The sequence below is a fragment of the Macrobrachium nipponense genome, chromosome 18, assembly GCF_015104395.2.
Source record: "Macrobrachium nipponense isolate FS-2020 chromosome 18, ASM1510439v2, whole genome shotgun sequence".
Lineage (NCBI taxonomy): Eukaryota > Metazoa > Arthropoda > Malacostraca > Decapoda > Palaemonidae > Macrobrachium > Macrobrachium nipponense.
The window spans coordinates 86890120-86917619 of NC_087211.1; the positions used below are offsets into that span (position 1 = coordinate 86890120).

The window sequence follows — 27500 nt, forward strand, 5'->3', positions numbered from 1 at the left end:
GAATAAGAATAATACCTGGGAAATGTAACTGAGTTCAAAGGAGAGACTGGGTATATTGAGAAACGATGGGTAGGATGATTTAAATCAGGCATCACAGGAAAATTTATTAAACAAAGGATGATTGGTAGATAAAATCATCTCATGAGAAGGTTCGGATGGGTTAGTAGTGGCTTAGAAAAAAACTGGATATAGGAAAAGCGTGTTTAGGACGTGACTGATAAAAACTGGAAATTTAGGGCAAAGGAGAAACTGGAAATGGAAAGGATGTGGACGACTGACTGGCAGTGGAAAAACTGGGAAATAGAGATGAGTATGCTTGAATAAAGTCAGTAAAAAATATGCAGCCATCCAGGCAGTGTTCCAGATTGATTTGAGAGAGAGAGAGAGAGAGAGAGAGAGAGAATGTAAGCTAAAACTCTAAGAGCTGTCAATGAGAGCTGCATGACATCAAGTAGAACAGGTAGACAAAGATTAAAACGAACATCCTGACAGATTGCCGATCGAGAGAGAGAGAGAGAGAGAGAGAGAGAGAGAGACGGACGATACATCACATAGGTAAGGAGCGTTGTTTTGGACCATTCCCCGCAAACACACACCGGTTTCTAAAGGCCAGTTGGAGGGGACAAAATAACCGTGCATAGAGCCAGCAGGGCAAGAACCTGGCCATCAACGGATGTCGATTAGGCCGAAAGTTTTATCACTATTGCACGGTCATTTGAGTCTTACGGTCGTTTGGCGGATGGATGCTTTTTCCCCGGCAGGCAGAGCATTATAGGAAAATGGGGGTTTTGTAGCAGCATAGACGGGGCGACAGAGCGACAGAGAGAGAGAGAGAGAGAGAGTCTGACTTCGACAGAAATGGAAGCGATTTAAAAATACAAATGGTGATTTCTATTGCGACATCAGCGAATGGAAGAGTGCTCTCTCTCTCTCTCTCTCTCTCTCTCTCTCTCCCTCCTCACATTGATCCGTATCATGCTTCAGCTACTGGTATTTTCTAGTTTTCTGAAGGAAAGTTTTGCAGGCACATAAAAGGGGGGGGGGGGGGGAAGGGGGCCTGGTTATGGACCATACTTGAACGCAGATTACGAAGGAGAGAAACGGTATGTTTATTTGTCTTTGTGTCTTCATACTTTTATTGTTATTATTATGCTTTTCTGCCTCTTTTCCTAAATAAAACGAATTCGTTCTTGTTTTTTGTTTATTTCTAATACCCATGATTTCGTTAATAAAAGTATTGTAATGGTTTTTTTTATCTCGTGCATTCATTTCCGTGAATAGCAGATTTTACAAAAATTACGCGCAATTCTTCTATTTTCGTCCGTGAAACAATTTTTTTTTCATTTCATTATTATTATTTTGTACGCGCATACATTTATTATCGCCAAAAATATTTAAAAAGTTATTTTTCTTGTTCCTCTCTTTTGCTGATAATGATATAATCAATTATTTATTTATTTTGTTACTATTTTCAGTTTTATTCATTCCTGTTGCTGTTGTAATTATTGCTTAATATCGGTTCGGTGGTGTTTATAGCTTAATATTTTGAGGTGCAGCTTCAGCATTGCAATGTTTACCTAAAATAATCGTATATAAATAATTCATTCGCAAATCATGATTTCCTCAGCTAATTCCTGCGAATAATCACGTTTCATGGACCCTAGGTATTGTGACGCCCGAAATAAATCTTAAATAATTGAAAGTGGAATGCGATCAGAAGTGAGTTACAATTGAATATACTTGTGTTTTTTAGTTTTCCGTAAAAGGAAACTATTGAGATGGCTCAGTCTGTCCGTCCGCACTTTTACTGTCCGCCCTCAGATCTTACCAACTACTGGAGGGCTGCGAATTTATATGTTGATCGTCCACCCTCCAATCATCAACCATACCAAATTGCAGCCCTCTAGCCTCGATAGTCTTTATATTATTTAAGGCTAAAGTTAGCCATGATCGTGCGTCTGGAATACATTGTATGATATTAATAGCGAGCACCATTTTCAATAAGTGTCACTGCAATAGATGACATTACTCGTTCCTAGATGGTGTACTACTTGTCTCTCTACCTGTGTACAGGATGATTTTGGTCTAAGAAACATGAACTAGACTTGCGAGAAACAATTCACATTTTAAAACTTTTAACTTTCGACTGTCGTTGCCATCGGTGATAGAGAATGGTGTCTGTGAATTATCCATTGTTTCTATGTTGAAAGTTGTGTTTTAAAATGTAGTGATAGAATATTTCATGTCCTTTAGAGAGTCTAAGAGAGAGAGAGAGAGAGAGAGAAATGATTGTTTTAGAAACTCGAGTTCTAAAACTTGTGGCTTGAGAAATGGATAAAGAGAAGGAATGAGAGAGAGAGAGAGAGAGAGAGAGAGAGAGAGAGAGAGAGAGAGAGAGAGAGAGACTAACTTTCGTAAACTTGTGGCTTGAGAAATGGATAAAGCGAAGGAATTTATTGAGAGAGAGAGAGAGAGAGAGAGAGAGAGAGAGAGAGAGAGAGAGAGAGAGAGATAATTACCTCGGAGGCTTTAGCCTTTATCTATATTCTCCTATTTTGACGTAAGATATTAATTTAGAGATGGACTTTCTAAGAGATGAAAGGTTCCGATAGAAAGGGAGAGAAAGTATATGATTTTAGGGAGTGGTCTTCCTTACGCAGAGAGAGAGAGAGAGAGAGAGAGAAGAGAGAGAGAGAGAGAATATTGTATTGGAGACTTAGAGAGAGAGCGAATATATTCTTGGAGACTTAGAGAGAGAGAGGTATAGAACATTCTGGAAAGAGGAAGCATTGTTTTTGGAGACCGGGTCTAGTAACAGACCAAACGAAATGGCAGGGGCGGCTGAGCGCTGGTGAATAATCTATGTACATCAATATTGAAACGCTCTGATATTCAGGGGATCGGCGGGAGGTGGAAGCAGGCGCCCCCTGCGTTAGTATGCCTCCTCCTACAGGTGACCTGGTACCGACGGCTTGATCCACGAAAAAAAAAAAAAAAAAAAAAATTAGAAAAAAATATGCCGTTGAATAAATGGGTTTGTTTGACATAGCTCTACAGGTATTCATGTTGCTGATTTTATTATTATCTTTTATTTTTGGTCAGTTTTATTTTTGTTTGTTTGTTTGTTTATGTAAAGCTCTTTCTGATTTAGTCATTTCTTTTGTTTTTGCGTTTTTAGTCGGTCTTATGTTGGTTTGTTGTCAGTGTAGATGTGTTTGTGTGTTAAGGTACGTCTAATTTTGCGCATGCGCCAACGTGCTCTACCTTTCTTTCTTTAAACCTTTTGTTGGAAGCCCTTATGAACGAAGTCAACAGACTGTGATAAACCCAAGAGATAAATGAATAAATAAATAAGTATAATGGAATATATAATAAAACCGACTCGCCTGAAATTCATTAGACGTCAGCAGAGATCAGGAATGGTTTTGATCCTCTCTTAAATATTTGGGTGACAGGTTTTAAATTCGTTCCTTCTAATATCGTAATTTAATTGTAGGGACGTGTCTTTTTGTTAACGCTGTAAGACTATAAAACTTGTATGTGGCTCATCCTTAATTAGAGTCGCTATTAATTTTATATTTCGGACATTTTCGTTGCTTTTTATTTTTACATGATTTTTTTTATTCCATATTTTTTTTTGGAGAGGGGATTTTAGTTCCATTATCTCTACGTAAATTATTTTAAAAGTGCAGAGTTAGATTATGCATATGTCTAGGTTATTTCAGTATTTTTTTTTTACACCTTTTTAGGATAAACTGACAACGTAGTGTCCTCGGTATGTGTGTGTATGTATTTTGAGAAACTCCTGTAAAAATTTTCCTCGTTTTAAATCGAATAATCGGTAGTTATGAATCACTCGTGAGAGATATTGACAGTTATCCAGTCTTTCATCAGTCGAAACGTTGTAGAATCCCTTTCTGCATCTGTGAGGTGATGAGTGATTCGTAAAGAAATATATCCATAATTACGTTTTTCACTTCAGTGGACACAGCCAAACGCCTCCTCCCATTTGAATTGTAGACTTCTGTTTAAACTCGTTTGAAAAGTTTTTATATGTATCCTTATTTTAAAAAAAACTACATCCGGTAACGCCCTAGTGAAGTGTTTTCCTTGGAAAGGTGAATATCCAGGTAAACGTGACCTACTCCAGGTGTATATAGAACAGCACAAGCAGCAGCCATTTCGCTTATTCCCAATCGAGCTGCACAAATCTTTCATTTTCATCCAAGTCATAATGCTCGTATCCGTATGACGGATTCCCGTCGACTGTGTGAGTCATAATGCCTCTCTGCTCGTCTCCGTCATCGTTGTCTGTGTAGGCAGGTGAGAGGGGCGTTGCGACAGGTAACGGTAAATATACAGGTGAGAGTGTGACCCACTTCGGTTGATGCGCCATCATCCAGCTCTTCCTCTCCCATTTAAGAGGGGAGGCCTGGAACACAGAGAGAGAGAGAGAGAGAGAGAGAGAGAGAGAGAGAGAGGGCTTCGCTCTGATTTTAATATAATTGCCTTTGCATCTGTCTCTGTGCTGCAAGCAATATCAATACAGTGAAGCCTTTTCTCTCTCTCTCTCTCTCTCTCTCTCTCTCTCTCTCTTACCACCCCCTGCCCTCCAGTCCTCCTCCCCCTCCCCTCCTCATACCCTCTCCTCATGCAAATAACGCTACGCTAGATTGATATCGAGGTTAAATGGCGATTTCCTGATACACACACAAGCGTTTGCGCGCTTCCCCACGTGGAATATACATTTAGATATCATGGTTTCAATCACAAGTTGTGCAATGCTACTGGTACGTCCGAGATTGATTATTATTTTTATCATTTGTTTATCATTTTTTTAAATTCATATTTTCATTTTTTTAAGTTCACTGATGGTGCAGATCCTTACTGTAATTTCATTACAAGGAATGAATTTGTAATGTTATAGATTTTAAACTTTTTTCATGATAAATTAGCATTGAAGAAAAGGAGTTGTTATAGGAAGCACACAAGATTTGTCCTCTCACATAACTAGAGCTCTGTGTAGTAAATTCCTATCAAAATAAATACTTTAAAAAAAAGGACCCTTTGTAACCGCGTGTCGTGTAATGCCAAATGAATTTATTAGAGAATAATTAAAAAAAAAAAAAGTTTTATTTGTGGTTTGAAAGCATCCAGCATAATTTCAGTATTTTATTGGAAAGCAATTTCATTAGTAATTAACAGAAATATGTAAATGACGGGGGGAGGGGGGCCAACAATTATTCCGCATTCTGTGCGGTTCCCGTCTCTTTTATTGCATTATTTTTTTAAATGTCAAGTGAATACTGTTACCATTGAAGCTTTGGCCTTTGTTCGTATCTCGTTTAGATTCTGTAAGTGTTTGTGCCTGCGTTCCATCAGTCTTTTGAGTTCAGTTGTTTGTGCCTGCGTTTGTTTTCCTAGGATAACAAACACTAAAGCTGATCTTAACGACAAAAGATAGTTTTATTTTTTTTGTATGTTTATCTCAGGTGATTTTTAGGTCTTGTCAGATATTACAAGTGTTTGTGCTTGCTTTCGATCGATCTTTTAGTCTGTGTGTATGTGTTTGTGCGTGCGTGCGTACATTTTCATCAGATAACATCAATTGAAGCTGCCCTTAGCTTAAAAAAAAAAAACTTTTTAAAGTGTTAGTCATGTCAACGCAGTGTTATATGAACTTCTTTCCATCTTTTGTCGTTTCAGTAATTCGTAGTGATGAGTTTTTTTTTTTTTTTTTTTTTTGTTTTTTTTTTTTTTTTTTTTTGGTGGTACATGTTTCTTCACTTGGATTAGAGCGACTGTCCCCAACAAAAGAAAAAACTTTATAGGTTTTAAAGAAACTCGTAGTGGATGAGTTTTTTTTTTTTTTTATGTGGTACATGTTTCACTTGGATAGATCGACTCCCCACCAAAAGAATCTGATAGGTTTAAATAACTCGTAGTGATGAGTTTCTCAAATGAAACGTGTTTCACTCGAAATGGAACGTCCTCCTTCTTAGGTGAAAATCCAGTGGCACTTAGTTTAGACGTAACCTTTTGACCAAGAATTCAATTCTTGATTCCGTTTTCCCTCGATTCCTAAAGTCTACCTTCTTCCGAGATACTGCTCTCTCTCTCTCTCTCTCTCTCTCTCTCTCCTCTCTCTCTCTCTCTCTCTCTATCACGGCAACTAATAGAAACATTCAAAATACTGAAAGGCATAACAAAAGTAGACAGTAACCTATTTACGTTAAACGTAAACCAGACAAGATATAATGGATGGAAACTAGAGCTGAAGAGATACAACACATCCCACTGCGGGAACTTCTTTACATCAAGATACGTGACACGTGGTATAAACTGCCACCAGAAGTTGTAAACAGCAACAGTGTGGAAGGGCTTAAAAGAAAGCTAGACAAAATCATTAGGAGGACACTGTGAATGAACAGTAAAACCTGCTCCTAGAAGTGAGCACACGATGTCTTCTTGGATGGGCTAAAAAGTCTTTGGGACATCCTAAGCTTTGTAACTCTTTGCGGAGCAGAATGTCCTCAGTAAGCCCCATAGAGTGAATCGCCAGATGCGCGAATTTCTTAGGCATTTCATTATGTAGTACATCCGACGACTGAATTTTGACTTTCTCCTGCATTTTCTATTTTCAGAAAGTCGAATGCGGAAAGACTTGCAACGACTTTCTGCCCATTCCGAATCGTGCGGAATTCCGAGCTTGCGGAATATTCTTCTGGGTAACTTTCTTTTTTTCTGTTGGCCTGCGTTAATGCTGAATTTTTATCCGGTTTAGTGTTTCTTGTTTTGGTTTCTCGCTTCGAGAGAAGTCATATATCTTATCAAAATTTGATAACTTTTTCTTGAAGAGAGAGAGAAAAAAAAAGTTGATAACTTTTTCCTGTATAACGAGAGAGAAAAAAAAGTTTGATACTTTTTTCTGTAAGAGAGAGAAAAAACTTTGATAACTTTTGTCCTGTAAGAGAGAGAAAAAAAATTTGAATAAAACTTTTTCCTGTAAAAGAAGAGAAAAATTTAAACTTTTCCTTGATAGGGAGAGAACAAAATTGATAAATTTTTCCTGAAGAGAGAGAGAAAAATTTGATAAATTTTCCTAGGGTAAGAGGAGAGAGAAAAAAAATTGATAACTTTTTCCTTGTAAGAGAGAGAAAAAAAATTTGATAACTTTTTTCTTGTAAGAGAGAGAAAAAAATTTGATAACTTTTTCTTGTAAGAGAGAGAGAAAAAGTGATAAACTTTTTTTGTAGAGAAGAGAAACATTTGATAACTTTTTCCGTGTAGAGAGAGAAAACAATTTGATAACTTTTGCCGTAAGAGAGAGAAAAATGTGATAACATTTTTCTTGTAAGAGAGAGATAAAAAAATTTGATAACTTTTCTTGTAAGAGAGACGAAAAAAAAAGTTTGATAACTTTTTTCGTAAGAGGAGAAGAAAAATCGTGGATAACTTTTCCTGGCAAGGAGAGATAAAAAAATTTGTAACTTTTTTCCTTGTAAGAGAGAGAAAAAAAAGTTGATAACTTTTTCTGTAAGAGAGAGAAAAAAATGTGATAATCTTTTCCTTGTAAGAGACGAGAAAAAAATTGATAACTTTCCTGTAAGAGAGAGAGAAAAATTTGATAACTTTTTCCTTGTAAGAGAGAGAGAAAAATTTGATAACTTTTTCCTTGTAAGAGAGAGAGAAAAATTTGATAACTTTTTCCTTGTAAGAGAGAGAAAAAAAAATTGATAACTTTTTCCTTGTAAGAGAGAGAGAGAGAGAGACGCCGTGAATGTCTGGTGTCCTCCTCCCCCTCTACCAGTCACCAAGTTCGTGGTTTAGTTCAAGCTGTGGACTACTAACCAGAGAGAGAGAGAGAGAGAGAGAGAGAGAGAGAGAGAGAGAGAGAGAGAGAGAGAGAGGGGGGGGGGTGAGGACGCCAGCATCAGCATGCAAATTATGAGGCTGCGGTCGACCCGACCGACCCGGGAATCGGTAACACTGACGACAGTGATGCCATTCCAAGTGTTGAGTCCCACTCGGGTCTGTGTTGCATGTCAACTCACATATGACCATTCCCATTCCCGGGGCTGGAATTGGGAGGAAAAGGAGGCATCGGATTGTGACGGCCAAAATGAAGACCTGTATTATACGGATTAGTCCCGGGTGTTGGCTGTGTCCGGATATCTTGGCGTGCTTTCGGAGAGAGAGAGAGAGAGAGAGAGAGAGAGAGAGAGAGAGAGAGAGAGAGAGAGAGAGATTCGGTTGAGGTTTGAAATCTGTGGTTGCCAAGAAGGTTTTTTATTTTTTATTTATTTTTTTATTTCATTTTTTTTTACGGATATTACCCAGAAAAGTGGATAAGTAACCAACCACTTGAATGTATAGATAACTTATTTTCAAAGAAATGCGAGATTATATGAATCGAATGAAAGGTAAAAGGGCATTATTATTATTATTATTTTATTATTATTATTATTAGATATTATTATTATTATTATTATTATTATTATTATTATTATTCAGAAGGTCTTGCTTTCAAAGAAAAAAGAACTTATATCTTTAGGTGGAAGGAAAGATGGATGTTGTTGTCATTATTATTATTATTATTATTATTATTATTATATTATTATTATTATTATTATTATTATTATTATTATTATTCAAAAGTTCTCGCTTTCAAAGAAAATGAAGCTTATATGTCTCCATTGAAAAGACAGAGTGATGGCAATTATTATTCTGAGTAAATCTGTTAAATATAGGAAATGGCAGCTAAAGTTTCTTGAGAAATAACTAAAACCTTGTTTGAGTTTTTTTTTATTTTTTTTTCCCACAAACAAAAAATTTAATAGTTCGTTAAAAAAAAAAATTACAAGGTAGTTGAAATGTTTTTTTCAAGTCATCTAAACAGATTTACTAAACAAGACTTATTTTCACCGTAACTTTTGCTGCACCGAATTCAGTTTATTTTTCCTTCAGTCATATGGCTTAAAAGTCTAGAAATTCTTGTCGTTTGTAAATGTCCATTTTGCTACGACTGCTCCCCCGCAGTCTGAAAAATATTGCAAATATACAAAATTCGTGAACAACAATGGCTTCTGTAAGAGGAAGGTGTCCGATGAATTATATATATATCATGTATATATATATATATATATATATATATATATATATATATATATATAACTTTATGTATCACATACATACTTATATATATATACATATATTATTGATGATATTAAAGTAATATATCTGGCATGTTTATATTATGATATATAGATATGCTTGTTTGCATACTTTATATTTACTGGTTTATATAAGATATAAGATATATATATATATATATATATATATATATATATATATATATATATATATATATAAATATATATATAATAGATATATATATAATATATATATATATAATATATATATATATATATATATATAAATAAATAATATATATATGTGTGTGTGTGTGTGTGTGTATGCATGTACGTGTGAAATAAACGACTTCCCCCACAGCGTGCGTGAATTTACAAAGACGAATAAAAGAGAAAAAGCAGTTTCGCAGAAATCTTGAAATATGCGATGAAAAAACAGATCCTCCTCCTGATTTAATGGTCTCAATATCTTCGGTGCTCCCATTAGAAATGGTCATGGGAATACAGAACGGACCATGCCGAATATTTTCGCGAAATTGAGGAGCTCTAATTGAAATCCATCAATCTTTTTTTTTTATTTATTTCAAAATTGATAAAATGGAGTTTATGATATTGACTGGGTCATCCTTCTCAACTGGACTTCAGTCGTCGTGAGATGAAATAATAATAATAATAATAATAATAATAATAATAATAATAATAATAATAATAATAATAATAAGTCATATTGAGATGCATCTACACTCCACACTGTGATCAGATTATTTTTAGTTATAATAAGTTCTGATAGTATGTAATAATTGGGTATATTATTCAATACCAAAGACTGTCCACAGTGCATCATGATTGAATACTGTCTTCAGAAGCAATATTACGTGTGCGTTGATATGAAACATGTTACTGTCAAGTTACCTTATATAATATGATTATATATATAAATATCATATATATATATATATATATATATATATATATATATAATATATATATATATGTATATATTTGGCATCCTCAGCATTGAACATTCTTTCCTACACCACACACACAACACAGCAGTGTGTTGAACCTTGTAGCCCCCCCCCCCCCCCCCCCCACCCCCCCCCCCCCCCCCCCCCCCCCCCCCCCACCCCCCCCCCCCCCCACCTATCAGCCTCATATCTTGCACTCTTTGCTGTGTTCTGTATATGAAGGTTACTGCTTTCTAGTAATAATGAATCGGGGAATTTCTATGCCTCTTCGGTTGCTAAGTTTTTTCACAACTTGTCATTCCTGCATGATCCATATATGCAAGTTTATATATATATATATATATATATATATATATATATATATATAATATATATATTATTATATATGCACATAAATGATATATTTACTTCACTATATATATTATATATATATATATATAGTATATATATATCATATTTCATACATACATATTCATACATCATCATACATAAATGCATATACACGCCACGCGCCTTTGTACCATTCGTACCATTGCACACGGACACCACCCAATCTTTTCACCTCTGCCCACGGTCTACTGTCCTTCTTCCTCCTCCTCCTCCCTACTCCTCCTCCTACTCCTCATCCTACCTCTATCCTCCTCCGGGCTTTCGGAATCGGATTTGAATATTCACTACGTCGTTGGTGGTTCCCTGTGTCTGCCGAATTTTGACTTCCCTTGTATACGTGGTTTGTCCAAGGCTCTCTCTCTCTCTCTCTCTCTCTCTCTCTCTCTCTCTCTCTCTCTGAATAAGATTTTTATTTCGCGATTTATTCTTTTTTTATTTATTTCTAAAAGCTCCAGGGAAAATCTAGCAAGCTCAGTAACGATCACTTGTTGCTGGTGAGCCGTTTACTTGCAGTAGGTTTTACATATATATATATATATATATATATATATATATATATATACATACAATGTTTATTATATGTGTATATATATATATATATATATATATATATATATATATATATATATATATACTTACATACATATAATGTTTTATTTAAGGGTCGTCCGACCATTCGTTTTGCAACTGAGTTATCATTTTTGTATTTCCTTTTTTTTCCTTTTTTTTTAGTTTCGCCTCTTGTTTGTTTTCCTTTTTTGTTTGCTTTCCCTTTTTTTCATTTTTCTTTTTTCTTGCTTCTTATTTTTGTTTGCCTTTTCTCTTTTCGTTTTTCCCATTTGTCTTCCGTTGTTCTTTTCCTATGTTTTTATTTTTTATCTTTTGTTTGTTCTTTTTTGTATTTTATTTTGGTTTGTTTTCCTTATGGTTAGTTTTTTTCCTTTTTTAGATTTTCCTCTTTCGTTCGTTTTCTTGTTTTTGTTTGCTCTTTCTTTTTCGTTTGTTTTCCCTTTATCGTTTGTTTGCCCTTTTTTGTTGTGTGTGTTCTTTGTTTGCTGCATCACAGACTGTCGTGTCTGTTGAGAGTCAATGTTTGGAGTCAATGTTTGTTTTCGGAACGCAAATACGTCTTTGCTTGCACCGTTTTTCGGGACAGGGAGTCATTTGTCACTTAGAAAGGATTGTTTTTGTTTGTGTTTGCACAGATAATGATGTTGATGATGACTCTATATAAATGCCCCCCCCCACCACCACCCGCACCCCATCCCCCCATGCGACAGAGTCAGGGGTAACTGTAGTTTGTTTATTACTGCGTTTGTCGTGAAAAGGGTCGTCCATTTGGGTGTTTGTGTTTTGCTTGTTTGACCGTAGATGATGCACCCGCTATTTTGCCTTTTACTTTACCTTTTATTCCATCATGCTGTCCCACCTCCCAAACTTCCTCTTTGGGCCGATAGTGATTTGCTGAATCCGCTCCAATGTTTGGCTTGACAACCAAATTTTCATCCATTGATTAATTCGATCGTATATGTTTTTAGATATAAAATTTCGATAATTATTTATTTTTTTATTGGTTTCATCTATCATCATTCTTCATTATTTTACTTTCATGTGTGAACACTATTATCATTCATTTATTCATAATTTATCATACTATTTTATATATATTTCATTTTAAAATTTTATGATCAGTCAGTCAGTCACCCAGCTCTCCATCAAAATTGTGCGTCCAGCTCTCCACCAATACTCCTCCAACACGGCACATCTCCAACACTTTTAAGACAACAATCAAGGTCATTACTGATGCTTGCTTTCCTGCGCATGCGCCTCACGAGCATCGTTCTAACTATGCTTTCCAGCACCACCCAGTGACCTAGGAAATTGTAACGCCAGGTCAACTGAGTCAAGTACTTTACCTGCTCCCCAATACGTCTCCACGACAACTACCTCTCAAACCTAAGGAAGAGGGGCGGCACCCCCACAAAAAAGGGGGAGGGGGCGAGTTACTTGATGTTCGTGGGCTCGCAAACCACTTCCCTGAGCTCCATTACCGGCGCTTAACACAAACCTTCATTGCGATAACAATAACAAGTAGCGTTCGACATCGGGGTACTTAGCCTGGATTTGGAGGGAAGGTGGGGATTGTTTTGGGGAAGTGGTGGGTGGGTTAATGTGAGGAAAGAGCGTTATATGTAGTGTAACTGCAGCGACTGCAGTTAGCTCTTGTTATCGGCTTTGTGGGAACGCTCTCTCTCTCTCTCTCTCTCTCTCTCTCTCTCTCTCTCTCTCTCTCTCTCTCTCTCTCAAGGTCCCTTCTGCATGATCTAAGTTCAATCATCACCGACCGATAAGCAGTATAGTCCATTTGATACGGAGAATTCCACACACACACACAAACAGAGAGAGAGAGAGAGAGAGAGAGAGAGAGAGAGAGAGAGAGAGAGAGAGAACATGCTTGGTCCACTGCTATCAACAAGGGTATCACGTGTTACGTAATCCGTATCACAAGGTTACGTAACTTCTTCGGTAAAGTCACAGCCGAAGGTAAACTGGAAACATTCTTCACTTGCAGATCTTGAGTTTGATTATAATGATCAACCTACGGTTTGTTCAAAGTCTCCAGAAAGTGTCTTTGGGATTGATTGATTAATTTGAATGATTCTGAAAATTAGTTCGGGTTCGCTATATCATATACTTTTGGGTTCGTACATACGCATATTTGCTAACAAAAAGCTGTTGGTTCATGAGAGATATATAATTCAGTGTTTGTGCATTTTTGCTAAGTACTCATATAGTAGCAAGTATGGCGGTCCAGTTTAATGTGGATGAGTTTACACATAAAAATGAAGCAGACGACACTTTATTTAAATATGCCCATTGAACCTGGGCTTTAACCAGCCTGAAAGAGTTGCCTATATATGTAAATATGTAAGACTATCAATGTACCTCGCTGCACATCTCTCTCTCTCTATCTCCTCTTCCTCATCTCTCTTCTGTCCTTTCTCTCTCTCCTCTATACAGCCCCCAAAAGGTCATGCAGCCACAGGTTCCCCGTAATATATATGTAAATAAATATGAATACCGCTATACCTCACTGCACACATCTCTCTCTCTCTCTCTCTCTCTCTCGGGCCCACGTCGGAAGAAGGGTCTTATTCGCTGCCATAAGTTTCAACCAGATGATGATTGCTGGCTCCGCATCTGACACTAGTGAGGGGGCCATACGACTTCTGATTTGAGGGCTTTATTTACACAACCTTTCCCAACCCCCAACCCCCAACCCCCTCTTAACTTTCCCTCTCCCCTCCTCGTTCTCTACCTCCCCTTGCGGGCGGCGTCTTTGATGGTACGGCCAGGTAGACGAGATAATATAACAAACGGCGTATGGAATTGCTGGCGCTGTTGTCCAATTGGTAATATTCTCTTGTTTGTATAGAGACCATTTTTTTTTATAAAGGCTGACAGAAAGTTAAATGGGATATCTTTATTGATGGGCGTCGTTTTTCTAGGGTTCGCATATATACGGATGGAAAACCTGCACATAGTTTCTCTGTTATATATAGATAATAGAAATATATATTTTTACATATATTATGTATACGTGTGTATATATATGTATGTATGTATGTGTGTGTGTATATATTTATATATATATAATATATATATAATATATATATATATATATATATATATTCTTGCTAAGGTGAAAGAAACAAGATATAGCTTTTTGAAAACAATAAAGATATTTTTTATTATATTATACGTATATATATATATATATATATATATAATTAAAACTCTTCATTGTTTTCAAAAAAGCTATTGTGTTCCCTTCACCTTAGCAAAGAATTCCATACACAGTAAATAAAAATAAAAAATTCGATGAATGATATTTTGCAATTTTTTTTATCTTCCCAAAATATAGCGTAAAATATTTTCTATAGTTGAATGGAGTCGAATATACAAATAATAGATATGAAATAAACCATACTCTCTCTCTCTCTCTCTCTCTCTCTCTCTCTCTCTCTCTCGTTGCATTGCGCGTGACGATAGCCTTCAAATGCACAGGATCAGAGAAACTGACTGCATTGAGCCTGCATTTTATCATGTCACATCTGATCCGTGAAAAATGATGGATGTCGTTTCTATTTTAGCCCCGAGGCATCTGCTCAGTCACGGCGACAATTATTGTTTGCGACGAGAATTAGATTTTCCATTTTCCACTCTTATTCGTTCGTTTGGAATGTACGCCAGAGTTCACACACACACACACACACACACACACACACACACACACACACACACTCTTGACACAAAAAGAAATGGTTCGGATCTAATTGAGTTTGCTGTCAAATTGTCTCCTTTTTATTTATTTTTTTTTTTTACCGATTTCCAGGTTTATGCAAGTTGCAAGAAGGGTAGCAGTGACGTTACGTAAGCTTGGAAAGTGGATATTTTTACAGCCTTATTTTGTTGTGTGTAAGTGACGAGACTTGGAAAAGTGCCTCTTTTTACAGCCTTCAAGTGTAAGTTACGAGAATGAAGATAACAAAATAACGTACGTAAATCTGGAAAGTATATATTTTTACAGATTTCCAAAGTTTATATAGGTGGGAAAGTGCCTCTTTTACAGATTTCTAAGTTTATATAAGTTACCAGAAGGGTAGTAACTTAAGTAAACTTGGAAAGTGTACATTTTTACATCTTTCCAATTTAAGAGAAGGGCAGTTAAATTAAGTATATCTTAGTTTTACCAGACCACTGAGCTGATTAACAGCTCTCCTAGGGCTGGCCCGAAGGATTAGATATTTTTACGTGGCTAGGAACCAATTGGTCACCTAGCAACGGGACCTACAGCTTATTGTGGGATCCGAACCACACTATAGCGAGAAATGAACTTCTATCACCAGAAATAAATTTCTCTGATTCCGCGTTGGCCGAGAAGAGAAGGGCAGTAACTTACATGGATTTGTAAATTGCTTGCTTTTTACACCTTTTCAAGTTTATATGTTACCAACCTTATGGCAACTTACTTAAACATGGAAATCTGTCAAAGGAGACCATTTTACAGCCAACCCAATTATGTAAAGTTACGAAAACAACAGGAAACTTGAATAAATAGTAGAGTCTTGTCAAACTCTTTAAATTGGAGGAAAAGGTTGACGGTTGTAAATAAACGTGGTGTGTTTAGGCAATCACACTCCGGCAATCGTTGGCAACTGCATGGTTCAAGAGGGCGTATCCCGTTTCTTGCATAAATAAAATCTCGGACGATATCAGCGAATGACAAAAAAGAAAGATTCGTGATTTATATTTCTGTTATGTAAGACAATTATCTTGGTACCACCTCAGATGATGCCAGAGAATTATGAGAAGAAAGATTTATGATTTATATATATATATATATATTTTATATTATATATATATATATATATATTTCTATATTTATATATTATATATTATTTATATGTTAAGAATTTTATGTTGGTGTTTATTTGCACATTCGGAGCCTTTGTGGATATAAGCCGCATACATGAGTAAATTGGGATATTGTATTTCACGATTTTGGGTATAGAGCTTAAGAAATGCAAAGTGCCATAGTGGTAGATGGGTATTATTGTTAAAAATATGCACAACTTGGTGAAATTGTACCTCGAAGTCTTGAGAAAATCAACGAAATAAAAAGAAATGTAGCACAAACAGTAGACTCTAGTGGGACAGACCCACTTGTTTTGTTATAGATCAACACGTGAGCCTATGACAATGACTTTTAGACAGTCGAAGAAGCAGCTGTCTTTTATCTTTTTGATTGAATTTCTGTGTGAAGTTTTACACAAAGACCTTGTTATTTCGAATTGCAACATAGACTGGGTTCGAATTGCAGCGAAACTTGTTCATTATTATGATCTGCAACACTCTCCTTTGTTGGAATTTCAGCGTATCATGAATGGGCTCGGTGAGGTATATGCGTCTATATTTCTGTGCAACTCTGATGTGTTTATGAAGGATATGCATCCAATCCAGTCTTGGTGTGTCGTTTATTTTGTGGCTTAGACAAACATTTCGTTTTCAAGTTGAATGCTCTCGTGTTTACTGTTCAATTAATACTTCCTCTGAGAGAAGAGAGAGAGAGAGAGAGAGAGAGAGAGAGAGAGAGAGAGAGAGAACTAATATAGTAAGATGAAATGTTGCAGTTTTATCTCGTCCGGAAATATTTTATGTATTTATTTATTTATCTGTTTATTTATTTATCAATGTTTTTATTTTTATTTTTATTTAGGAACCTGCTATTCCATGTAATAACTAGCTGTGACATTCGTATGACTAAAGGCTGCAGTTGGAATTTGTTGCTTAATTTTGGTGGAAATGCAGCCGCCCTCCCCCTCCACCCCCGTCAACCCTTTCGCAGTGTGTAAAGGTCACGAGGAGACAGAATGTTTTTTTTCGGGCATACGTTCATTGAGAGAAGGCCCTTTACAAACAGTTGACTGGTTAAATCAACATTTGTGAATTGTCACTATCTTAGTGATACAGTTATTGTTAGAAATTCCCATATCAATTGGTAGATTTATAAAGTTAACCTCGCTCTCTCTCTCTCTCTCTCTCTCTCTCTCTCTCTCTCTCTCTCTCTCCAAGGAGATTTTAATTGGAAACGAAATGTTTCCTCAGTCCGCTATATAGACGATACATCAAGATTGCATATAAATCCTTTGCAAACATTGCTGGTACGCTCAGAAATATATATTGCTCTCTCTCTCTCTCTCTCTCTCTCTCTCTCTCTCTCTCTCTCTGTATATATATATATATATATATATATATATATATATATATATATATATATATATGTATGTATATATATATACACACTATATATAAATAATATATCATATAATATGCACATATATTTATTATATATATATATATATATATATATATATATATATATATATATTTATATATATACATTATACATGTATATGTATATATATAGTATACAATGCATGTGTGTAAGTATATCCGTATGTGTATGCCTCTGATTTAAATAAATTCATACAGCTATGTAGAGACAAGTAAAGGCATAAATTAATCCTCTTCTTTGGAAAGGACTGGGAAAAATATATTTGTATTTCAAAATAGACAGAAGAGAATTAAGATATATTCCACCAATAATTGTAGAACATAGTGTAGTATCCACCTCCTCCTGTGTTGAGAGAGAGAGAGAGAGAGAGAGAGAGAGAGAGAGAGAGAGAGAGAGAGAGGTTGGGGTAGGAAATTCCCCGGTATATATCATGGAGCAGGTGGACGAATCGCGTTTGAGATTAAGTAAGAGAGGGGACGCGACGGAGATTGGAGGAGGAGAGAGAGAGAGAGAGAGAGAGAGAGAGAGAGAGAGAGAGAGAGAGAGAGAGAGAATTGGGATCGGATTCAAATAGGAACGAGGGGACGATACACGTATACACCTGCCCTTGGATATGCTCTCTCTCTCTCTCTCTCTCTCTCTCTCTCTCTCTCTCATCAATAAGTGCCATGTATTGTGCCACGGATCTCGGTGTGGAAACCTTTTCCACATTGGACAAGTGAGGTGATTTCGACCCTGTTCTAAACCCTTTCTTCTTCTTCTCCTTCTTCTTCTTCTTCCTTTGTGACCTGGAACTAGGGCACGCAGACGTGGGGCACAGCAGCAGCAGCAGCTATGATGCCAATTCCAAGGTTATGTTTCGCGTGGAATCAATTCTATTGTCGCCCTGCGTGGCATCATCCGTTTCATTATATTTTAGTGGGCGTTAGTGTGTGGGTGTGTGGGTGTTCGTATGTCAGGTCACATAGGTTATCTCTCTCCCTCAGCTTTTGAAGAGAGGCTTCCATCTCTCTCTCTCTCTCTCTCTCTCTCTCTCTCTCTCTCTCTCTCCTTTCCCCCCGCTCCCTTCCCAATCGTTATTTTTGCTTGCAAAAGGGGGAAAGTGATTCTGATAAATTGGATTGCATTTGTCACGCATTACTTTGATTAATGCCCTGACATATTTTCCTCGGTATCTAATTCGTTTTAGGAATCTTGCAATTTCAGTTTTGATATTGTTGCAATCCGTTTTCGAATTCGCGCCTTTCGTGTCTCCTTGCAGTCTTTTGTTGTTGTTGCAGTTGCAGTTGTTGCAATTGTTGTTGTTACAGAAGAGTATCGAGGTACCGCGCACAGCCTCCAATATCAGAATTGCAGAATTTATCCAGTGATTGAACTGGGAAGCGAGAGCGACAATGTTATTTCACGGCGTATAGCTTCCTACCTCCCCCCCCCCCCCCCCCCCCCCCCCCCCCCCCCCCCCACCCCCCCCCCCCCCCCCCCCCCCCCCCCCCCCCCCCCCCCCCCCACCCACCCCCCCCCCCCCCCCATCCTCCCCATCACGCGAGGCCCCCCAATCCAGCCGCCCCCTCACGCCCCCCTCCCCCCACCAAAAAAAAAGAGAGAGAGAGAGAAAGGTGCTTGGCTGCCTAAGCGACGTTTAACACTGAATTCATGTCGGATTCACACAAGAATGCCTCCTCCTCCTCCTCCTCTTCCTTGCTTCTACTAATGAATTGATGCGTCAAATGGGTAGTGGGTATGTATTAGGGCTTGTGCCTTGTATGATAAGGCGCCCTATGAGGTAATGTTAGACTAGCGATAATCTATACGCTAAGTCGGTTGGTATTGCACTTCCATCTTCAATGGAGGGTCTGGGGTTTTGTAGATCACTTACGAAGTCGGTATTATCTTTACGACGATGTGTTAAACTCATGGTTCGGTGAGGTTCTTGTAGAAAACACTAAGTATAAAAATAGATATAATTTCTTCTGAAGTTTTACATGGTGAAGATCAGGTATGATTGTACAAGTCTTCTAATAACGATAGCTTGATCGCTTCTGCAATGATGATGGCTAATCCTATTCCTCTACATGATAAAAGCTTAGGTAAAGAGGTACAGGTCTTCTAATGACGATAGCTAACTCTCTTCTGCCACGTCTACCATCTCTGTTACAAGTTATGAAGGAACAGACAGTAGTTCGAACATATGAACATACTATCAGATGACATAGTTTCATACGAACACACAATCGAATGAGACACGCTACAGATCACGTAGGCCGTTTGAATAATAGGTCGGGGTAGTTGTCTCAAGCAGGGAGCTTGGACTGTTTCAAAACAAATGAATAACCACAGATGACGGCATGTCAACTTAGCTTACATACTTATTGTATACGTCATCTTTAGCGTCTCTAGTCTGATCACATTCCTGCAAGCAATCTGGTTGACCTCTTTAGTTTAGACTTTTATATATATGGACTAACATTCCATATTTTTATTATGTAAACACTTACATTAGCTCGGTCAGCTACCAAAACCAACTACTGAATATTACTCAAACTTGACTGCATTTGACTTATAGGATGTGATACAGACACTATGTGAATATATATATATATATGTAATAAAAATTCATGGTGTACATGAATTGATACAAGTAATAAAATATAAAACAATGATATTGGTAAATAATAGTGATCACATGATATATAATGATACAGTTTTCAGCTTCATCTCTTTAAGGATACTTATGCTACAGAAAATACTAATGTACTCTGATAATTGCATAGAATGAAGATTAACATGATAAAAAATCATATTTTAACTGATAAAAATTTTCATATATGAATTGATAACATTATTAATGTTTATTCTGATTGATTCGTTGATTTTCATGCTAAATGTTATATATCTGATTCATTAATTCATATACTAACTCATAAATAACTGCAGATAAAGGTAAGATATAAGGTAACAGATTGATTATAAGGCTACCTGATTTGTTTATAACATATGTATATTGGATTTTCATATAATTATGATTAATATATGTGCACTTTAAATAGATTCCTATTGCGTACACGCAAAGATATATTTAGATTCTGTTATTTATGATCATTTATATAAGAGATTCCTATTGCGTACACGCAAAGATATATTTCGACTCTGTTATTTATGATCAATTATATATAGGATACATGATACTTTATATATATAGGATACATGACCGAGGTTATACTACTTCACTTTTAACTAGCTTTCGAACAACTTTTCGTCCATTACACAGTTCCAGACAACCACCTATAGCCAATTGAAACGGCCTTTTTCAATGGTTAAAACAAGGGGAAAATTTGCCTGGGCGGGTCCAACGTTCTATTTTGCGCTCATACTTATTCTCTGCATCCTAAGCTACACGATTCCGTTCGCGATGAATAGATCATCCCAGCACGAGTCCTTCGCCAGCAAAGTAGAGTTGAATATCCTTCGGGTCGTAATTGTCGGAAGTATGTCCCTTTTGTAGTCGAATTCCGACAGTAGCCGGAGCATTCCGCATTAAAACGAGATTAACGACGAGATACGGTGTCGGTCGAAGAAGTCCATGAAATTCCTTTCACATTGTAGGCGGTTGTTACTTGACTGTAGTCGTCCGCTGCGACGAACGATTTTTTTGAAGTTGCTATGTGAAACTCTCGTACTGCAGGATACTGTAACCAGGTTCCATTAATCAGCCTGCAAGTGAAATTATACTTGTCACAAGGGCAAAGTAAATTCAGACGACATCCAAATACAGGGGAGGGGAGAGAGCCATTTAGACCAGACTTAACCCACATGAATTCGCTGATATTTCGGAATTCAAAAGAGTCCGCTGTACAAACTTTTTTATCCATGGCATTAACAATGAGTGAACCTATCCATGTCTTTGATGACTTGTAAAAATATCCAGAATTATAAAAAATAAATAGATATCATTACGAATCTCAAAGAAAATTCGATATTACTGGTAGTAAGTTACTAGACAAAGAAGTGGAAAACGGAGCTAATTGTAAGATTGCCAGGCAACATAAGAGTCAAGAGAAGATTAATCATGATCCTATGTTGCCTAACAAAAGTTTCATATTTCAATTTTCTCGTGCGCATCCTCTGAGGTTAACTTTTAAAACATTATTAATAGGTAGGAGATGCAACGAAAAAAACCCACTATGTAACTAATTTCTATATAAACTTTGGGTTTTCCAAGAAAATGTGACATTTTCCCATGAATGTGATTTACTTGAATTGTAATAGGCTAATGTTGCAAGTAAATATTTCTTATCCACAACTTGATAATTCTAAATGTCCGTTTACCCATGTCATAAGCTGAAGATTGACTCTAATTGTCTATGAGGTTCAGAAAAAAAAAAATTAATTCATTTTGTTGTTATAGAAATTCTATTTGCTTATATTGTTCATTAATTTTTAAAATGATTACAAGTCCTTAACTAATTGCATTACACACACGGATAAGAATATGTTATGTGGCCTGTCAGTGACTATGAACCACATGTGAAGTTCATGAAACTAAGCATTCCTTTCTCCAGTCAATCTGCTTTTGCAAGCAGAGACGACACACAGATTGAAGCCTGTGTAAGCAGATTATTGAGGTTAAAAGGAACAAATGCTGATACGGCAATGATGACGTCGTCACTTGGCAGGAGATTGCTCTCAGCCAGCTAAGAGTTACGTTACTTGCTGTAAGAGATACGACTTTAGTATTTTCAAATGATATTTCAGTGTTTTAATTCTCCACCCGCATGAGAAGAATGTCTGAAAAAAAAAAAACAACAGTACCAAAATTGAAACAATATATTAGTTTCATGTTGGCATTATGTTAAATAAATATTCCTTATTCAAACTATATGAAAAAGGTTTCCATACAAATTCTATATATATTATTAGCCCTGTATAAGATCATATAGGATTATTCCATAGATAACATTTTCACTTCTAGACTTCCTGACTTTAAAATCTCTTTTATTTTATTTTATTTATTTTATTTATTATTAGTTTATTTATTTATTTATTTATTTAATTTTTTTTTTTCATTGACTACGAATATAAATCACGAATATAAATCACCGGGACAGACAATATGTCAGTAGATTTTGGATATGTGTTTGAACTTTTAGCTTATTTGTCATTACTAAAGCGTTAAGTTAGAGTTCAAATCTTTACGCATATATATTTGGATATTTAATGGTTACGTTTTGCTTATTGATATTATCGTGATTCCTTTTTTATTATAATTTGTAACCCTTCCGACTTCTTACGGAGTGTATTATATTGACTCCACTTGTATCCATATTTATTTTATTTTTTATATATTTATTTTATATATTTTTTATATATATTTGATAAATTAAATGGTTGGCTTGAATATGTGGAAAAGTGTTCTAGCGGCGTACCGTATAAGGCTACTTGCGGCATCAATTCTATAGATACAAGATATAACTGATAAAGGTATTTAAAAAACCGCGAGAACCGCTATAATCCAGTTTGGATCCAATATCACGAGTTGTAACTCGTAAGACATTGACACTTCCTATTTAATTATCGTTATTCTACAAACCGATTGACTCTGGGTGATCAAATATATTATGGTTTCTTAAGGAAAGGAATTCACACAACGTGTTAAGGAGATTATTATTGATTTACACCACCCGAGTCACAGATTATTATGTGTTGAATTCCATGTTTACTGATTTAGCACTCATAAATATTCCTAACGCACTCCATTGCGGTGTTGTTTTTAATGCTATTAATTCTATATAACGTGTCAAGGAACTATTAACACTAAGAAGTGTTTATTCCCTCTGTCAGACTCGTAATTCCGTTAATAATTCTACGTATATTCTTTCAAGGATTGATTTGGCACAGGATAGGCTCCTAAACTGACAGGTGTCTTAGTGTATCCCTTGTTTTCATGACACGTGTTACAATCAGTTATGTGCTTTTTATATCTGTAAGCATTGTAGGCCAGAAAACAGTGATTTGGCTTTTCTGTGAAAAAGGAGGGAACCCTGGGATGACGGAATGCAACCATGTTTATGACGATTGGTATGAGAGAGATTATTACTACTACCTGGTCGTTAGTCATCTGCTGTGTTCTTCGCGGTTTCCTCGTCACAGACCTACATATAATATTACATTTGATTACATTATTTTGATACACATACTTTAAATGTACTTTTGCTTTAGGTGGGTTTCTGCTCGAAGTGTTTATTTGTTTTTGCCTAGCCACTGACCCTGTTTCCGTTTCGAAGTGTTTATTGTTTGGGTTATGTCTGTTGACGCTTGCTTTGTTCAGTTTTTGTAACAGTTCTGCGCTCCGACCCAGATATTCAATGCTCGCGATCTCTTGGGTTAAGGAATTTTTCTTGTTTAGATACGGTTTAACAATAGGCACGGATGTTTCTATATCTTTTAGTCCAATTAATGGTTCTTTGCTGTATGGTGCGGGATTGTGGGATAATGCGTCAGCTATGATATTTGCTTTCCCAGGTAGATATCTTATCTTGGCTCCAAAGACCTGAATGATCATTTGTCACCGAGTTCCTTTTGGACTGTGATTAAAGCCTTTGAAAAAACTCGGTAAAGGACTCATGTTCAGTAAGGACTTTATCAGGATAGCCATAGATTATGAACTTAAAATATACTAGTGAGTTAAAAGATACCTAGCCCTGCCTTGCCTATACTGTATATTTACTTTCAGAGGGCTTTAGTTTACGTGAATAAAAAGCTATAGGGAAGAACTGTTTATCATATTACTGAAGTAATACCCTCTTACCCCTTGGTCTGAGGCGTCTGTTGCAATAAAAAAAAAAAATTCCTTATTTAAGTCAGGGATTTTTTAAGTTAGGTAAGCTGCATTTTCCGCTTTTAAGATATTGAACGCCTGTTGATGCTTTTCAGACCATAATAAATCTACGTTCTTCTTCGTAAGATCTGTTAAAGGAGCTGTCATGATTGAAGAGTTACATATTTACATACGATTGTAATACCCACTAAAGCGCGAAAGTGCTGTATCCCCCTTTTACGTTAATAAGTACCGGAAAGTTATGAATAGCCGACACCTTACCATGGACTACTTTTAAGACCTTGACCAGACACATAAAACCTAGATAAACATGTTCGGTTTTAAAAAAACTCTCATTTAGATATTTTACTCTGAGATTATTTGTCTTTGTCTCTGTAGCACTAGCTCTACTTTTATGTGAATGTTACTTCTAAGGTAGGTTTTAGAAAAGATTACAAGATCATCCATATAGGCATGTAGGTTATCCCCTAAAAGTCTCCAAACACTATATTGTAATTGGGGCGCAACGTAAGCCGGAGGCATACGTAAAAAATTGATAATGTCCCTGGGTGTGCTGAAAAAGGTGTATGAGGTACAATCACTTAGGTAATGGTATCTGGTAAAAGCATTTAAGTAAGTCCAAGTTGGTGAAAAAAATTTATTCTAACCTAACAGAGATAAGATGTCGTCGGTACATGGCACTGGAAACTATCGGGAGTCGTTTCCTTGTTTAAGCGTCAGAAATCTACGCAGATACGCCAAGTCCGATCTTTTATGGCATGACATTTGAGGGAAAAATTATATGGGCTTATTTGATTTCCTAATGACTCCTATTACTAACTTTTTTCAACTTTGTCATTTATCTCTATTTTGAAATTTCATTGAGAATCTATACGAAGGTACGTAAATAGCTTTATGTTTAACCTTAGACCGTGTTTTGTGTTAAATTACATCCGTTTTTTTTCCAGAGATCACTAGCCAGTGGAGAAACTTCCTGGTATTCAGGTAGAAAATTAAAAAAAAATCTGCTGAATCACCTCTGCTGAATGACTTTACGGATATTACTTTAGATAGATTATCAGAGAGATTCATCCACGACTGGTTGGGCGTGATTAAAAATTAGCAACAATAAAAAAATGCGATATTTATAACTTCCGTATCCACGATATGTATACTTTTAGGGCTTTGTTCGCGGAAATCGTTATATTTTCAGAGTGTCGGGAAGGATTAAAAAACATTTCATTTTTCCCAGCAAAGTCTTTTTACACGCACTAAGACATTCGAGGGTGCATGCTTCTCGAGATTTTTGCGTGCAAAGTACGACTGCGGTTGTGGGAGAATTCTGTTGGGTCATTTGAACAATGTTGACTTTATGAGACAAATGTATAGTTCCTTTATATAAGTTATTATTTGATTAACTGTCTCATTTTTGTTCAAACGGATTTTAATATGTTTGAAGGTTTATAGGATTTTCCTTTGATAAACAACGGCCTTATTTTGCAGGATGTAAGATAATATTTTGTATACCCCTAGATGGATCTTACAATTACACTACATACAGATCAACGTTTTTTATAACTATAGAGGTATCTGTAAACGCTCGCTTATCCGACTTCTCATTAGGGAAGTTCGAACAACAGACGGTGAGTCCGTAAATACAAGATATTACGTATTAAAGAAATAAAACAAGATATTCTAATTTTTACGGCGCGTACAGTCGGGCTTAATCCACCAGTTTATTTATTATAAACTTTAATGTATTAAAATTACTAGAACCTGCTCTGATTACTTGATACTGTCGTGTGATGCATAGGAAAAATCCTTTTTAGTTCAAAAAGATATCGGTATGTATGAACCAACATCGCTTTTCCCACTCTGCTAGAGTCGCTTATTGTGTGGAATTTGCTTCGCTTTGAAAACTCGGCAGATTTAACTAACCTTGACCGCTTGACTAGGTGACACAGTCACCGAGTTTGCTTGTTTGATTCTGAACGGGCTACTGTTTCTATTTCTTTTTGTAATAATTAGGAATCCTTCTCTTTATTACCATCGGCAACGTATTGTGTGTTTTAGCATTATGTTGCTGGTTACGTATAAAGCAATGAATGACGAACTATTAGGAACTGAGCGATTACTAATAAGACAAGTTATCACTACTGCATACAATATTAACTGTTTGTACTTCATTCTTTGCTAAAATTTGAAATAGTGAGGGATCCTGGTCAGCGCATTTAGCCTGATGAAAGTTTTTTTACAGACATGTTATTCCTTGCAATCCAGCCATATTTTTAAAGTTGAGTTGAGTCATTGAGGTACGATATTTTATATAACTCAAAAAACTCAAGGCTAAAACTGCGATCGGGACTTGCAAAGGAGCATTTATTGTCATGACCCGAAATAGTGTTACCTCTAATTTATATAGATTTGTACGGGTGTTCCACTTGTTTTTTGTGTGTTTTTTCTAATCACTACGGTGCTTAACGACCCTAGTCCATGCATCTGATAAATACAGACGTCCACTGCGTAAACGCATATTCACTGTTTAATATGATTTGGTTACGTAAGGGATTAATTTAAATGACCACCCAAAACTGATACAAATTAAACATGTATATAGGTAGTGATTTAATGAATATTTCAGTAGAACTTCTGGAAACAGACACTCAAAGATAAAAACTCGCAGTAGCGACGAAATCTCAATGATATAGATAATTTCTGATAAAAAAAGTAAGATTAAGAATGTCTCGTAACTTCAGCCACAGGAATAACGAAATTCGACCTGCAAAGGAAACACTCAAAGTTACTCCAAATGAATAAAAATTGTACTTAGCTGCTTTTGTGGGAAGTCACGGTGTTCCGATAACGACACACGGCCTTGGTCCTCCTTCTCTATTTAGCGGACGACCTGGTTTGGCTTCAGTTTCCCCCGTGCGCGTTGTTTCGATGATTCGAGCCCTTAAAAATCCGATGCTGCAGACGCGTTCGGTTTGTTTCTTGCAGTGCCGGAAAACGCTCACTAACGATGTTTTCTTGAATGATTCTAATGAGAGACGAAGCTTCCGTTGTCGTAGGAAAAAAGACACGTCGGTTTTGTTTCTTGAAAGGGTTATTCACTAATGATGATACTAAGTTGCTTGAAGAATCTCTTGCTTTCGTCGTCGTTAAAGAGTTCTTGTTGTTTTCTGAAGTCGCTCACTGATACTATGTTGCTTGAAGAATCTGCTGCTTCCGTCGTCGTTGACTTCTTATGATACATATTTATTATCTGGTTTTTTTCTTCGTAGGACGTTGTAGAGTTCTTCTGGTACGCTGGCCAC

At 36.4% G+C, this 27500-nt stretch overlaps 1 protein-coding gene across 1 annotated transcript in view; it reads left to right on the forward strand.

The window, feature by feature from the left end:
- LOC135196701 (uncharacterized) overlaps positions 1 to 27500 on the forward strand; it is a 750202-nt gene that overhangs the window by 555966 nt on the left and 166736 nt on the right. The window lies entirely within an intron of this gene.